This window comes from Rhipicephalus microplus, chromosome 4, assembly GCF_043290135.1.
Source record: "Rhipicephalus microplus isolate Deutch F79 chromosome 4, USDA_Rmic, whole genome shotgun sequence".
Classification (NCBI taxonomy): Eukaryota; Metazoa; Arthropoda; class Arachnida; order Ixodida; family Ixodidae; genus Rhipicephalus; species Rhipicephalus microplus.
In genome coordinates this window covers 80,724,405-80,740,175 of record NC_134703.1, presented here as the reverse complement: position 1 = coordinate 80,740,175, position 15,771 = coordinate 80,724,405, and the positions used below count along the sequence as shown (strand labels likewise).

The window sequence follows — 15,771 nt, the reverse complement described above, 5'->3', positions numbered from 1 at the left end:
CATTCGATGGGCGGTCCGGAGGAGTTTGACGCAGTTCGAAAGATGCAGCTTTCCCTCCCGAAGCTGCACTGTTCAGTTTTCCAGTTGGCGGTCGAGAATTAAAGTAGAAGGTCGGAGAGGAGAAGAGGAACGCCCTTAAGCGTGAAGGAACGGTGAAGCCCTTAAGCGTGAAGGAACGGTGAAGGTTAGCGACGACGTGAGAACCGGGAACTGCCAACTGGGTCAAAGTTCTGCGGAGACGGCGACCGACGTGTGCTGTTCGGATACAGCCGACGATAGGGTGGGCCAGTCGCGTAGAAGTCGTCCCGTTCAAGGTTATCGTAGCTTCGTCGTTCGTCTTGCTGACGGCGTCGGCAAAACCTTGAAATATGACCACGGATGCCGCAATAGAAGCAAGTCGGTCGCGAACTGCGCCAGGCGTTGTAAGGCTGGGAAGATGGTCGCGGTGCGAGTGAGTTGAGCGAACCATGCACTTCGGGCGCTGGTAGCTGCATTGGGCTTTGCTGGGGTGCAGGTGTCCTAGCAGCAACCTGAGCATACGTTGGCATGGCCACAGGATATGAGCTCGGGACAGGTGTGACAGTCATCGAGGCCAGGCTCTGGTGGGGCGCAGGCGTCGTTGCAGCAACGTGAGCATAACTGGGCATGGGATGTGAACTCGGAGCTGGTGTACTAGTCATCAAGGCCAGTTCCTTCCTCACGACGTCCCGTAAACTAGTAGCAGGTGGCGTCGTTCGAATGTCAAGGTGGCGAGATGAAGCCTGTGCATAAAGCTCCTCGCGGATGAAACAGCGGATCAGTGCACGCAGCTCTGTTGTATCATGACTTGAGCTCAGATCAGACATATCAGGTTGTACCCGAGTGGTCTGAAGCTCCTCAAGGCGCCGACATGTAGCGACAACATCGGCTACGGTTTGGGGATTTTGCACCACAAGCGCGTTAAAAGCGACAGTCGCAATTCCTTTTAGCAGGTGGCGCACACGGTCGTTTTCCGCCATATCGTTGTCGATGCGGCGGCAAAGGGCGAGAACATCTTCGATGTAAGAAGTGTAAGACTCGCCAGGGCGTTGAACACGTGCACCAAGCCTCTTTTTGGCGATATCTGAGCGCACTGACGGGTTGGCAAAAATTTGGCGGAGCTGACGTGTAAAGGCGGGCCATGTCGGTAAATCTGTGGCGTGGTTGAAAAACCACGTCTTCGCGACGCCGCTCAAGTAGAATGCCACGTAGGTGAGTTTTGCAGGCTCATCCCAGTTGTTGATAACACTCACGCGGTCATACTCCTCGAGCCAGTCTTCAACGTCTTCACCCGGAAGTCCTGCGAACAGCGGAGGATCCTTTTGAGGGCTGGTGACCAGGTGAGAAGGGTTTCTTGGCGGTGGGAGCGGTGGCGAAGCTGGCACGCTGGACTGGGCGGCTTGCGACATTACCGGACCCAGGTCGTTTAAGCGGTGGCCTGAACGGAGCTCCAGGGATGTATTCTAGAAGACGCTGGGGTGTCCGAGAACGCGAGAGGACGCAGGAACCGGGCAGTACTCTCCACCACTTGTAAGATGGCGTCGAGTACACTCAAGACTCTCCTTTATTGACCCGAGTATGAGCCCCACAACCTAAACTTGACTGGTGATGATGAGTATGTACAGATGAAAAGATGGGACGCATAAATACTGCTCACAAAATATATATATATATATATATATATATATATATATATATATATATATATATATATATATATAAATATAAATATATATATATATATGTATATGTATATAAATATATATATATATATATATATATGTGTGTGTGTGTGTGTGTGTGTGTGTGTGTGTGTGTGTGTGTGTGTGTGTGTGTGTGTGTGTGTGTGTGTGTGTGCGTGCGTGCGTGCGTGCGTGTGTGTGTGTGTGTGTGTGTGTGTGTGTGTGTGTGTGTGTGTGTGTGTGTGTGTGTGTGTGTGTGTGTGTGTGTGTGTGTGTGTGTGTGTGTGTGTGTGCGTGTGTGTGTGTGTGTGTGTGTGTGTGTGTGTGTGTGTGTGTGTGTGTGTGTGTGTGTGTGTGTGTGTGTGTGTGTGTGTGTGTGTGTGTGGACAGACATCAGCTCCTCTCCCAGTAGATTCCGGCGTACCGCAGGGTAGTGTTCTAGGTCCGCTGCTGTTTATAATTTATTGCAATGATATTGTTAATACTATTACTGGTCTGGTTAAAATAAGACTTTTTGCAGACGACTGCATTATTTTCACAGATGTACACTCGCCAGATGACCAGGTCGCTCTCGACACTGCCCTTAACAATATTCTTTCGTGGTGTAACAAATGGGGCATGGTGCTCAATTTCGATAAATCTGTTTGCCTTCGAATTTCTAACAAGAAAAATCCCCTTCAGTTTTCCCATTCCTCCAAAATCCAACCCTTAAAAGAAGTCAGTCAATACAAATACCTAGGTATAACGATAACGAATAAGTTGTCCTGGAATGCACACATTGCCGATGTTTCGTCATCGGCTTTCCGTAAACTGTGTCTTTTAAGGCACAAACTCAGAGACGCCCCGTCGCAAGTGAAACTATTAGCTTATAACACTTTAATACGTCCAAAGCTAGAATATGCTTGTATTGTATGGGATCCGCATACTAAGTCTAACATATATTCCCTCGAAAAGATTCAAAGACGAGCAGTGCGTTTTATTTACTCGAAGTATGGTCGTGGTACATCAGTTACTGAACTAATGCAAGATAACGAGTTCCAGATGCTACAATCGTGGCGCCAACTTCTCGGTCTGAAATTCTTGGACTCACTAATTAACAATAAACTTGGGCTAGAACCATCACATTACGTTACCCCATTTTCGACCAGGCAAACTCGTCATTCTCATGTCCGATCTTTAACTCCGTATTCCGCGCGGACAGATTTATTTAAGTTTTCCTTTTTTCCGAGAACTGTAACAGAATGGAATAACTTGCATTGTGATTTCCTCCAAACCTTCGATCTTGATGAACCCAATGTTTAATTCTGTGAATCTTGACCGCCCCCCTCCTCCAAATATCGCTTGATTTTTTTTTGTTTTGATGTTTCTCTTCTACTCGCTCTTCTCTTACACAGATGTATTTTAGTCAAGCTGGGTTACTCGTGTACTGAACGCGTGCTTTCTTTGTTTTGATGTTTCTCTTCTACTCGCTCTCCTCTTACACAGATGTATTTTAGTGAAGCTGTGTCACTCATGTACTGATCTTGTGGTTGTGTTTGTGCCCCTCCTGCTTGGTCCTTTTTGGCCTGCAGTATTCCACAAATAGAATATATATATTCAATCGAGAGTTCTTGCATTACTCCTTTTTATTATTATAAGCATATATTTTTTTCCTTTCTCTAACACTACCAGTGCGTTCATACTGCAAACCTGACGATAGTTATAGCGCGAGAACCAACTATAGCCATACCAACTAGCCCAAGCTACCACACTGCAAACCTGACGTTGTGTACCCGAACAAAACATAAACCGCTATACATAAACTCCTTCAATGTCGTCAGTATCATCTACGTCTGAAAACGTAATAATGATTTGTGACTACAGTTGAATTCTGGTTCTCGTAAGCTTCTCTGGTCGTGCTTCTAAAATCAGGCGCAGGGCTAGGGTACCTTGTCCCACTTGCTGTCTGCTCTGCGTTTATTCGTTTTAGTTCACTCTTTTTTGTCCTTTATTAGGTCGGTTCCACCCAAATATATAAGTCGAGCCCGGAGGACGCCTTGGTATGCTAAGACCTCTACGTGTCCCCCCAATCTTCAGGTGCTCGTTCGCGTGATGCATTCTTCGGCTGGACACTCCAGAAGATTGTGCCGTTTGCTGTGCTCGGAATGGTGGCATCAGGTTCGTTTTCCCAAGGATTGTTTGCGTTTGACATGTCAACAAGATGTAAGCCCGTCCTCCGGGAACTACAACTATAAACAGTGGCTGAAGCTTTGCAACCAGGTTACTGAGTGGTTGTGGAACCAGGTCAGACCCACGCTTCCTGCAAGAACAAAAACTATGGTAACATAAGAGAGCAAAGTGCTCAGTTTGAGCGAGTGTGATGTGTTCCTCAAGCACTTTAACATGTTGAAAAAGAGTCCTAAGTTTTGTGTGGAACCAGCCCTTCTCCCGGCAGAACTATTGTCGTTGTCAAGGTCCGTGGCTCGAAGAGTGCCCGAGGACGGCAGGACTACTTGTGTGGCGTAGTGCACCGATGCTCTGCTTAAGCATAGACCAAGGCCAGTGTATGATAATGTCATGTCTTCTGTTGTTGATTTTTTGCATTCCTCTAGCCTCACCTGTGTAGTGTCCAACAAGGAAGGGTTCTTCGTGATTCTGTCTCGGGGAATCTTTACCGAGAAAGCAAGCGCGGCCATTTACAAGACTTTTCGCGAAGTGTCGCACAACCTTTCCAAAGTAAAAAAGCAAGCAGCGTAACTGCTCAAAAGCCTAAGTTTAGATAAACTGGTCAATAAGGTAAAGAAATAAATAGGCCATTCTCTAGATGTTTTTATTACCACTAAGACCTATAAGCCCGACATTCCTTTCCATACCATCGTTTCTCAAAGGAAGACTTAGCTTCAAATAGTGTCTCAATACCTTCAAAAGATCCTGGAATCTCTGGTTGTGGTAGACCCTTTTCAAGTGCCCAGTTCCGACATGTCCGTATATTTTCTTAGGCGCAACGAATCAGGAGGCTCAAGGGCATTTAGCCTGGACATCGAGGATCTTTACTACTCTTTACCGCAAGCCCCTCTTCTCCATAGTGTAAAAGAGTGTACTGGTAATCAAGAGGATGAACATGCGTTCAGCTCTCGTTCGGATGTGTCGGTTGACGGGGTCCTCGAGGTACTGAGGTGTTACCTGGAAGCGACGTTCGTCACCTGAAAAGCGAAAGTGTTTGCTCTAAAATTTGGCGTATGTATTGGTAGTTGTGTCGTGCCTGTTCTGAGTACAATATTTTTAGCAAAAGTGGACAGGGCTATTCAGAATAGTCTTTTTGATCTCTCGCTCAAAGCATTTTGTTATGTTGACGATTGCTTGGTTTTCGTGGACAGGTTCGATTTCATCAGAAAGATGATTAACGTAATGAAGGTGTTCATAGAGCAAGGGCAAGGTCTGAAGTTCCCGTCTGAGGTACCCTGGAACGATGCTTTGCAGTATTTAGACCTCTATTTAGCATTTAGCCCTGGTAGGATATGCTGGTGATATAAACCAAGGTACCAAAAGGGCTTGCTCGACTGCCAGTCAGGTCATTCTAGACTTGTAGAGAAGGGGATAACCAGTTCTTGTATCCGGTCAGCAATCTCAAAGTCTTGCCACACCTGATGAGACAAAGCATGTGCGCACAAGCGGTGACGATGAGTCAGGCAGGGTACCCTGATGCTGTTATAGCCGCTGCTAGTGAAATGTTACTTAAGACCGTAAGAGCAGGTGGTAAGCTAGCGCTGACGAAAAGGTGTGAAGGAAGCAGGCCTTTCTCGGAAACACCCTACGTTCACGGAGTGTCCCACAGGTTCAAGAGAGTGGCGGCACGCTTTGGTGTCAACGTGGTGTTTCCATATAAAATTAAGTCTGAGGGCATTTGCCTAAGGCTGCAGTACCGTGAGAGTAGAAAAAGTGGTGAAAAATGCTAGTGCACCATGAGACATGGCATTCGTTTTGTGCCTTTTGTAAAAGGGGTACGAGACCCCTTTCTCGTGCGGACATGTTTACGCGGGCCAAACTGGGCGGTGTCTCAATATCCATCTACGCGAGCACCACAGCTCATTGAAAGGTACGCCGTCGTCCCACTTGGCCTTACCCCGCCGTCAGTGTGGCTGCACTCCACTGTTTGAACAAACAGCTGTGCTATTTCGTCACTGTGAGCAAGTAACTCGTGAAATAGTTGAGGCCTGCATCATTCAAAACATGGCGCTAGATGCGTAAGTCAACCTTTTCTACTCCTTCACGATCAGAAATTTTCATTCCTAATGAACCTGTTTTCTTAGTTTCACCGAGATAAGCCTGCGCAATCGATGTTTCCTTTTTCGTTTGTGGGGTATTTTTTTCGGGGGGCTGTTGGGAGTTGTAGAGACGATAGTCTTTCTTGGGGACTTTCGACAAAAAACTTTTGGTCTGTCTGTCTGTCTGCACATCTGTCTGTTTGTCCTCCCTTAATGATACCTCAAACGGCACTAAACGGCCGACCCCACCCGCAGCGCCCACCAATATTGCTTAAGATTTAGCATTCGTAATTGTGTGATTGTCAATTGAAACGCAATGATTGCTCATACCTGAGGCGCCATAACAACACTTCGATGTTTGCTATGTCTGCCTTTATACTAGAAGAGGCACACACAAGTAACTCTAAGGACTGTAGCGTTTATCGCGCTGCGCTGACAGTTCAACGCGATGCGCAAAAAGGTAAGCGTTTCCAACGCTTTGCTACGACGACATGGTGGTGGCACCTGCCAATCACTTTGCGTTCTACACCTCACCACCCCCGAGACAGGCGCGCATTTTTCTCAGCGGGCGCGCACACCTGCGTTTTTTAAAATAACTGCCAGATGGCACTCGTGACTAACGTGCCTCGATGAGCTCGTTTGCCTCCGCAAAACGCTCGAGGCACTTTAACGCAGCGCCTCCAGAACATAATTCACTGATTTTCTTGCGCAGAACATCAAATAAACGTTTTGTCCACTCTCTCCAGACGCAAGACTATCGTCTTTCGACGACATTCGCAGTGTAAGATGCAGACTCGGTGTCTTTTTTTTTTTTTCGCTAAGGTTTCTTCGTTCCAGTTACGCATGCACGTTTACCTGTTTATTTCTCGATTATACGTTTGTTGTTTTTGTATGGTCTTGGATAGTACTATATCTCTAAGAGAGGAAGCGTGAGATTTCAGGGATTAGACTTTATATACGCTCATGTGTGTTTCCAAATAAACGTGGTTTGAAGGTAGCGCTCATTTCGTCTACGTCTCTTTTTTTTGTCTTCGTTTTTTTTGCGCTAAGATTTCGAAGTTATGCATAGAGTGCTCGCGTTTTCCTAACGTAGCCTCACTGCGGCAAGCGTGCGTGCGCGTCAACGTTACGTCGGAAGAGTGGAAGCTTGGGCTAGTTGGTATGGCATGACGATAGTTATAGCACGAGAACAAAACGACGACACAGTTTCTTGTCTCTGTGTTGTCGTTTTGTTCTCGTGCTATAACTATCGTCGTTACGTTATATTGGGCCCTTCATGATGCGCTCACCGCCGTACCACGTTCATGATATGCCCGCGCCCGTTTCGCTAACATCACATATACCAAATTTGGTATTACGTGACGTGAATAGACGACGAAAGTAAATGACACGTCTAAACATGATAATCGGGGCATGCGTGTCATGTAAATATTGACTACATGCTACACTCATAGCACGCTCGCGGCCGTTTGAACAGCTCCACATATACCGAATTCGGTATTACATACGGGAATGGACTATGAATGCAAATTACATGTCCGAATATGAAAATCATGTCATAAAAGTCATGTATGGCGTAATTTACTTCTGCCTCGTAACATTGTGTGGATTTTAAAGTGAAATATCAACCTTCCTCATTCGTACATCACATATCGATTCCCACTGTACGTGGTGTCTGCAATTTTTTTTCATGTGCTTTCTCATGTTCTTTTTTGGTGCGATCGTGGGTGAGGAGGTAGCTCGCGTCATGTTTCCTGTGCTCGAGTACGATTCTTTGGTGCACGCGTCTGTGGCAGTTTTTTTTTTTTTTCCTTAGTGGTGGACACCGCGAAGCTGTTGTGTGCCACTGAGCTGCTCCAATGCGATAAAAAGACGCTACTTTGAAGTACAACGTAGTTCCCTGCGATCTACAAAGTTGAGAAGCGTGTAGGGATTCGTATTATTTGTAACGGATCACTTACCCCCGTATTTACAAGCGCTCCTCGACTCGGCTTTCACCCTTCACTTGACAGAGTTTGAGCAGTGCGGCACTGCTCAGCTGAAAATGAAGCTGCGCTACTCATGAATGAGAGCAGATTATCTCTCATATGTAGTGACTTCGTTCTTAGAGATGGCGCTCCCATCGGCTTTCTCAAGTGAAGGTGATGCGTTGAGGGAAGGGACGTTCTAGAATACGGGGGTAAGCCCCGTATTCATAAACGCTCCTTCACTTGAACTTGACTTGAAACCGCCTTCAATGCAGTGCGTTTGAAACGTGTCTGTGCGTTCGTGCTGCCTTGGCACCAAGAATGTTTTTAAAAAATGTGGAAATTCTTGCCCACGAGTGAAGCCGTGCCAACCGTAAGGGGGCAGTTGCGGCAGCCATCTTACTAGAGGCATGATGAGCTGTTGGCGTTCGGTGATAGAGAAGCAGCGTTTTCCTCGCACGCCTAACGAACTTAACGTGGCAATATTTCATGGTCAAATAGTGCTCAAAGGGCGTCCTTGTGTTACTATAGTTTTCTTAAGTAAGCCTTGATATAAAGGGTTTTTAGTTGAAGATTAAATCAGAGATACTAGTCTCTGCTGACTATTTCTTTGGAAACAACTATCTTTCAATTTAAAGTTAACGTAGCCTTTAGACAAACAAATCAAAGCCACTTGATGTTTAAGTGGGCACCACCAGAAAATAGCATGTTTATGAGATCTTTGGAGGGCAAAAGCTGGCTTCACTTCTGCTGGCAAAGCATTACGGAAGCTTCCACTTCAGCAATTTTTTTTAAAACCTCCTTGCTTGGCAACGCCTAAAGACAGCGCGTTCGAAACGCGTTTATGCTGCATTCAAGTCGGTGACAAGTTAAGTTCCAGACAAACAGCGTTTCTGAATACGGGGGTTATTCTTGTCAAAAACGAGCGCCGAATCACACGCGGGCGGCCGCCTCCAGAAGACAGCATCATAACACCATGCTAAACATTCCCTTCAAGGGCACGCGCAACGAAGCAAGAAAACAAGTATCAAAACGCACCTGGGGCGTGCCCTTAAGGCCTTACCCCACGTATCCGTCAGAATGCGTCTTCGCGAGGCTTTTTGACGCAGCGCCACGCCCTCTTCCTATAGAAAGAGTGGTACCTTGGCTACACGAAGCCACGCTCTCTCTCTCTCTCTCTCTCTCTCCATATGAGAGAGGGCTCACCACCACGTCAAAGAGACGCGCCGACACACGGCGACGGATACGTGGGCATGGGCCTTTACCCCTTACACACATGACAGCCAACCAGCACAGATCGGGAGAATTCGAGATATCAGAGCGGGTTTTTAAAATGAAAACGCACTACTTGGACGTGGACAGAAAGACAGGGACAGAAAGACAGTCTAAGTACTGCGCTCTCATTTTGAAAAGAATCATGTATCATCAACTCGCCCAATCAACCATATAGAGCGGGGTCAGCGACCGTCTAGGCAGACGAACCGGCGAGACTAAACCCTTTTCCCTGGCTGTTGCAATTACTTGGAATGTTCGCAAACCCAGGAAGGATCCAAACTATAGGTGACGGAGGGTAGGACGGGTAGTGAACTCGACCAAGAAGTTGTGATATTCGAACACTTTGAGTGAGTCGTGTAGTGCAGTCAGTCGATGTTGAAGAATCAAGTTATGATGCCGCTGGAGTACTTTGTTGAAGGGTGTGGCCAGGACGACTACCAGCGCTGGAGTCCATTTCAGTGTTTCCTCTAATACCTGTGTCACACAGGTGCGCAAAAAGTCTTTTAAGTAAGTGGTCTTTTACGAAGTTGAAAGACTTTTAACAAAGAGTTGTTGCGGCGCAGACACACGGCAGCAACGATCTCCTTTTAGTGTTTTCGTTGGAAGACGTTGTGGCGCTAGCAGTTAAAAAAGAAGCAATGAAAATTAAACAATGTATCACTATGTACAAATTAAAGACTTGTTGCACTGCTCGTTTCTTCAAATAAATTTAAGAATAAGAGATGAAAAAACACCAATGTGAAAGTTTGTTGCACTAGTTAAGGAAGCATTCTCATAACTAGCGACGTGCACAAGTCCGTCTGGCACCACTGGGCTTTTATTTACCGTATTTGTTTTTCGCTGCTCTCGACTGCTCTCGACACGTTATGGGCGACCGTACGGAAGAAAAAGCGAGGATCCCAAGCCTCACGGCCTGTCTTTTCGCTCTGGAAAGTGAGGCAGACGCTGCAAAAGCCGCCAAGGAGAGGATCAAGCAGAAACTGCTGTTCAGCAATTCCTTGCTGTGCGCACTGGAGCTGTCGGAGAAGGCCTGCGATCGATCGATCTGGGCGTTCAGACGAAACGAGAGGTGGTTCGAGGGAACTGTAGCTCACCTCGGTGAGCAAAACTTCAAGCAATCTTTTCGAGTGTACCCGTCCACCTTTCGTTTCATTGTGGAGAGCTTGCGCAGTGAGCTCGAAAGACAGTGCACCAGCATGCGTGAAACCACCAATCCTGAAAAGCGAGTCGGCATTGCGCTATACAAGCTGTGCTCGTCAGTCGAAGATAGGACTGTGGCCAACCTATTCGACGTTGGACGCTCGACAGTGAATACCTTATACAGGCAGTTTTGTGAGGCTGTTGTCGCTGTACTGGAACACGAGTGGATCAAGATGGTGACCACGGGATATTGCCGACGCGTTGTAGCTGCTTACGAGAGTAGAAAAGGAAATAACCATTAAAAGATTTCATTACACCTTCTGCAGGATATGAAATTTGTTTTACAAAGAGTTTTGGTGACATAAAAATAAGCATTCGTTCTTTTTTTTTCCCACCACTCGAAAATTGCTGGCGCCCACTGGTTTCGAGGCTACTCATTCGGAGCCGTAAAAGAGATCGACGAACTCCGTTTACGAAAAAGACCGCTTCTGAAAAGGAGTTCGCTCTGTGCCGTGTGTCGGCTGTCAGGAACTCTTTTTCGGAAAAAGACTGCTTACTTAAAAGACTTTTAAGTGCCCGTGTGACAGGGGTATAAGTGAAATATCCAAGACACGTTCAAGGAAATCTGGAGTACATGCATGTGGTGAATTTATGGGGCCGCTAAGTGTTCTTGTGCAGTTTATAATACGTGAGATTGCATTTGTAGCGTGGTAAGTTCGTTTCCGTTGTTTTAAATACCTTTAAGTGATTTTTTAGCTGTAATTAGTATTTTATGAGTGTGAAAATTCGTTTGATGCATTTGCTGAGAATACATGTTTTGTTTGTGTCATACACTCTTGGTTTTCAACTTGGTCGGACCATAACCAGCGTCGTTGGTCCACTAAGAGCACCTACATATATATTGTGCTGCCTTCGTGGTACTTTTCAGTGGGCCGGTACGTTAGCCCTTAGTATCTGCCCGGCGATTTCTTCCCCGTAAACCGAATCAGTGACCCTTTTCATTTCAGGTGAGTCAAACGGACAGCAGTCAGGGACAGTATTGAGACCTATACTCCACGAATGATTGACCCTCCTAGGGCAAACTGTTCACATATTTTGTGTAATAGGTACTCCTAATAACCATTCAGAATCTAACCTGTGATGTGCAGCTACGAAACGCGTTATTTACGGCCTACTATGACACGTAGCCATGCGTGTGAAAGCATTTATTTTTTAAGGAGTGGTGGCACCAGAGTGGGCGTGAGGTGAACTAGGCCCGGGAGCCGCTTTGGCGGCTCGCAACCGGCTTCTTTTTTTTATCCAGCGTCCTTGACTATATAGTGTTTATTAGTCATAAATGATGTTATTACAGTGTTGTTGCATCAGTTCTTGCCTCCAGTTGGCAAAGACGAAGTCTGTGCATGTTACTCTGAATCTGCACTTCGTCCTCCCACGTTTGTAGCACGTGTGGGTGCGCACGTGGATCTGCGTTCACAGAAGCCTCGGTAAATCTTTGTCCAAGGTCATCAGGATCTCGGCTATCTGCAAGGTCCGTGACATGTCGGCATACAACTCTTCTGGTATCATCGTCATCATCTTCATCGTCATCAGCGTCATCGTCATCATTATGGCGTATAGTAGGTACGTTGCGTGTGTTCGGCTACGGCTCACAACAACGCCAACGCCAACGGACAAGCATCGACCTTAAAGGCCAACTCCGGCAATTCTTTGACAATGTCAAGTGTATGGTGTTTCTATGTTCCTGAGACACCCTTCTCACGAGCCCAATAGCTGAAATGCTCAGGAAATTTGAAAATAGTTTTTAATAAGCAAAAATTTCCAATACCGAAACCGAAACCCAACCGAGCGCCCTGTCTCTGTATGGTGTACTATTTGGTAGAGCTGGAGGCCGTATATTCGTTCCGCCGGGGTGGAGTATGGAAACTGTGAAAGCCAGTCCAGCGAAGCACCGGCCAAACACAACAGAAGCAGGAAGAAAGCATCCCCGTGCTATACCCGTGCCAAACACCGCCACCGTCTTCATGTGGAAAGCGCAATAAACGCTGTAGCGGCCAAAGTAGCGATGCCATTGGCTGCGTCACTTCCGTTGACATGCCAAACATGACGTCACACGCGGACAGTGTTGCCAATAATTCTGGCAAGTGAGGTGAGCTTTTAGAGGCAATCTATAAAATTCATTTGCAAACGATCAGTGCATCACTCAAATTTGTGATTTGGCATAAAGGACTGAAATGCGCAAGTGAACATACCCAGCAAATTTCATTGAGATTCATTCACCTCAAAAAATCGCTGGATTTGGTCTTAAGGAGTTTCGCCCTTAAATATCCTTTCCTCCATGACAAACGGTCCAGGCTAGCAAATGTCACAAAGAAAGGCGTTGCAGCTCGTTACTGGTGGTGGTAGTGGTTAGAAGATGAGAAAAGGCACCTAATTTCTGCAACCCGGTCGGGAGCACGGGTAGGGAGCAACGCATTTCTTCTGTGCGTTGTTGAACAATAAAAAATTCGCAGCGTGCGCGTTAACTATAAGCAAAATTCTCCTGTCTCTCATTCCCAATTAGCAGCCATTGGCATGTACATTGAGCACTATGTGACAAGAAAGGGTTGCTAGGTTATACTCGCTGGGCGTAATCTCCTTGGTTTTAGAAAGGTTTAGCGAGCGTTGGGCCGCAGTGCCTTGAATACAGTGAACTAGTATATACCATGAACTCGAGGTGGTTAAAGGTGGGAAGTAGACACGAGGCTCAAGCCGTAAGAAATTGTAAGTGTGCCACCTCTCGTTTAGTCCTTGGAATGTCCGCTGGATGGTGGTGCTTATATATGCGGAATATATGATGAAAAGATGCGAGATGATGGTACTTGGAGTGTTGACTAGACGGATGAACGGACACACAGACAGATGCATGGACGGACACATTTATGGCTGCACGGACGGATGGACGCATGGACGGAAGCAGGGGTGGATGCATGGATGAAAGCAGGGACGGACTCACGGATGGACGTGTGGACGCACGAACAGACGCACGCACGGACGGGCGGATGGGCGCACGGGCGGTCACACAGACGGACGCTTGGACGGACGGAAGCAAGAACGAATGGACGGATGGATGCTTCGCCCCACTCTCCATCATTCACCCCGTGGATATGCTGCCATTTTTTTTTCGCTTGGGGTAGAGGCGCCCCCTGTGACGTACCATGACCTTGCTCCAGCTGGAGGAGATCGAAGAAGCGGCGCAGATTAAAAGAACGCTGTACTTTTCGGAAGGTATAGAGGCTTTACTCGTTACGAGACACAGGCAAAAGCAATCGGGACGCGTGGCTATCTGTTATCGAAAGCCCCGATTCTGGGTCTCAGCTATCGGCTGTCCAGAGGGCTCACGATGCGGATGTTGGTCTTGGCCTGACTTCTTCACCGTGAGAGGGGCCCGCAACGATCTGATTCGCCCACCACAGATATATTGTTCAATAACGTTTTTCATCAGTCCATCCATTCATCCTCCGGGGCATAAGGCATCGTATAGTACATATCAGTTTTTACGAAAGTTTAAACAGTTTGAAAGGCGGAATATCAGAATACACATATGCAATCGTTAAAGTTGCATTAAGTAAGCCGTGAGGCGTGTTCGGATTCAAAAGAGACCAAACCTCTGTACGTTGTGGTTTTTGAAAAGATGCCGCACTTGCCCCATTCGTTCAATTTACGGCCCTCAATTTATGCTGATCTCGGCAGCTCATTTCACATTATTGTTCAGTGACAATATCGGCGAGAAGAGGACATGGTGTTCTCAATAACGAGGAGGCGCGTGAAATAGTATCTATCCGGGTGCTTGTTTTCTCTCCGTCTTGAACGAACACAAAGGGTCATTGTTCGTTCAAACCTTAGCGTTCAAAAGAAGCAGCGCTTCCGGTCTTTTACTGGTCTCTTCGGCTGATTCGATACCTTGCTCCAAACGCTTTCAAAGCACTGTCTTCCAAAAAAAAGTTCCTTTGAAGTGGTTGCCCCTTCACCTTTCAATAGCGCTGTCTTTCTCATTATATTCCACCAGGCACAAAGAGCTTTTTTTTTCAGGAATGATCTGCAACAAGAACAATGCGTCCATGTTTTTTTTTTACTCCCTATTTTTACCCGGTTAACGTTCAAAATTTTCTTTCGTTAAGGCCATACGCCTTTTCGAAGGAATTCACACAGGTTGTGCTTGCTTCCGCAAGTAATAACAACGGTGACAGTTTTGGTGTGATCTAAGCCGTATTACAAAAAAAGAGCCTTTGCGTGAAGAGTACCCATTGTAAAGAAGCAATTATTCTATAGGCTTTGTAAAGTGCGTGCTGATATTCAATCATCAGACTTTAACCTTGTCACTCGTTCGAATGACTCTTTCGGTTAAAATGCTTGGTTTTTTTTTTCATGAAATTGTGACAGCGTAAATGAATTTTATCAGTTCTAACTTTTCTATTAAAGCACCCTAATAACAACACATCTAAGATACCAGCACAAGATAACTATGCCATTCAAATTCATGCTTCCAAAACGACTTGTCTAGGTTGAGGTCAGAGAGGGGATTCCGACCTTATCGTGGTGAGAACAAATGTAACGTGAAAATGAAGAGCGATGGAGGTGGGCGAAGAGTAACTAAGTCATCATCTTTTCTCTGCGTCTTTCAGAAAATCCACAACAATATGCATAGCCCGACAAGTACCATGTGCCTGCGCTTATCCTTCTACGAAGAATTTTTTTTTCACACAAGCAAGCATTCTTTGTGGATGTAGATGATTCTTTGCACCCCCCAATAATGACGTCATTTACACCTTTGCTGGTTGTCGATCAATGCAAAACCGCACACACGTCAAGCGCTTCATTTGTGAATCGTCTCTCTGGTCGGTGTTTCACTCAGTTACGAACACGAGTAACTCGTCAGCCCGACTAACAACACTCGAGTCGTTCGATGAATTAGTGACTGTTATTCTTCGACCTAAACTACAATTACTAAAATACATGAATATTCATCGCATGTCTGCGTAGCCGAACACAATGCGTATTTTCTAGTAGAAGGTACTTAAATTTTTCGTATAGTGGTGTGAAGAAATGTAGACAATTTACAGCAAGAATTGCATAAATGATGCATGTAACAGCTGGAAGTAGACACGCATGTAACAGCTGGAAGTAACAGACAAGTTAAGAAGTGCGTCGGCATTTATACTCTTGCCATCGAATGTTCTAGCGTTATCGCTGGCGTTGACGTAGGTTCGAGAATAATCTGTACAGTTCACGGAGTGGGCGTGATCTTATCAAAATAATCTACTACAGTCATGAAGCTTCTCAAAAACTGCAGGCGTGGTTAGCGCTGAGAATTGTGTAATGTATTGGGGCGATAACAAAACTTGAGAAATGGAACGTGGCAATAGCCTTTCTCAAAACTCGTTTTTAGTTTTATTTTTTTTTTGAATC

At 46.1% G+C, this 15,771-nt stretch overlaps 1 protein-coding gene across 1 annotated transcript in view; it reads right to left on the bottom strand.

The window, feature by feature from the left end:
* Positions 1-15,771, bottom strand: part of LOC119172129 (uncharacterized) — a 108,763-nt gene that overhangs the window by 19,068 nt on the left and 73,924 nt on the right. The gene's annotated exons all lie outside the window — the stretch shown is intronic.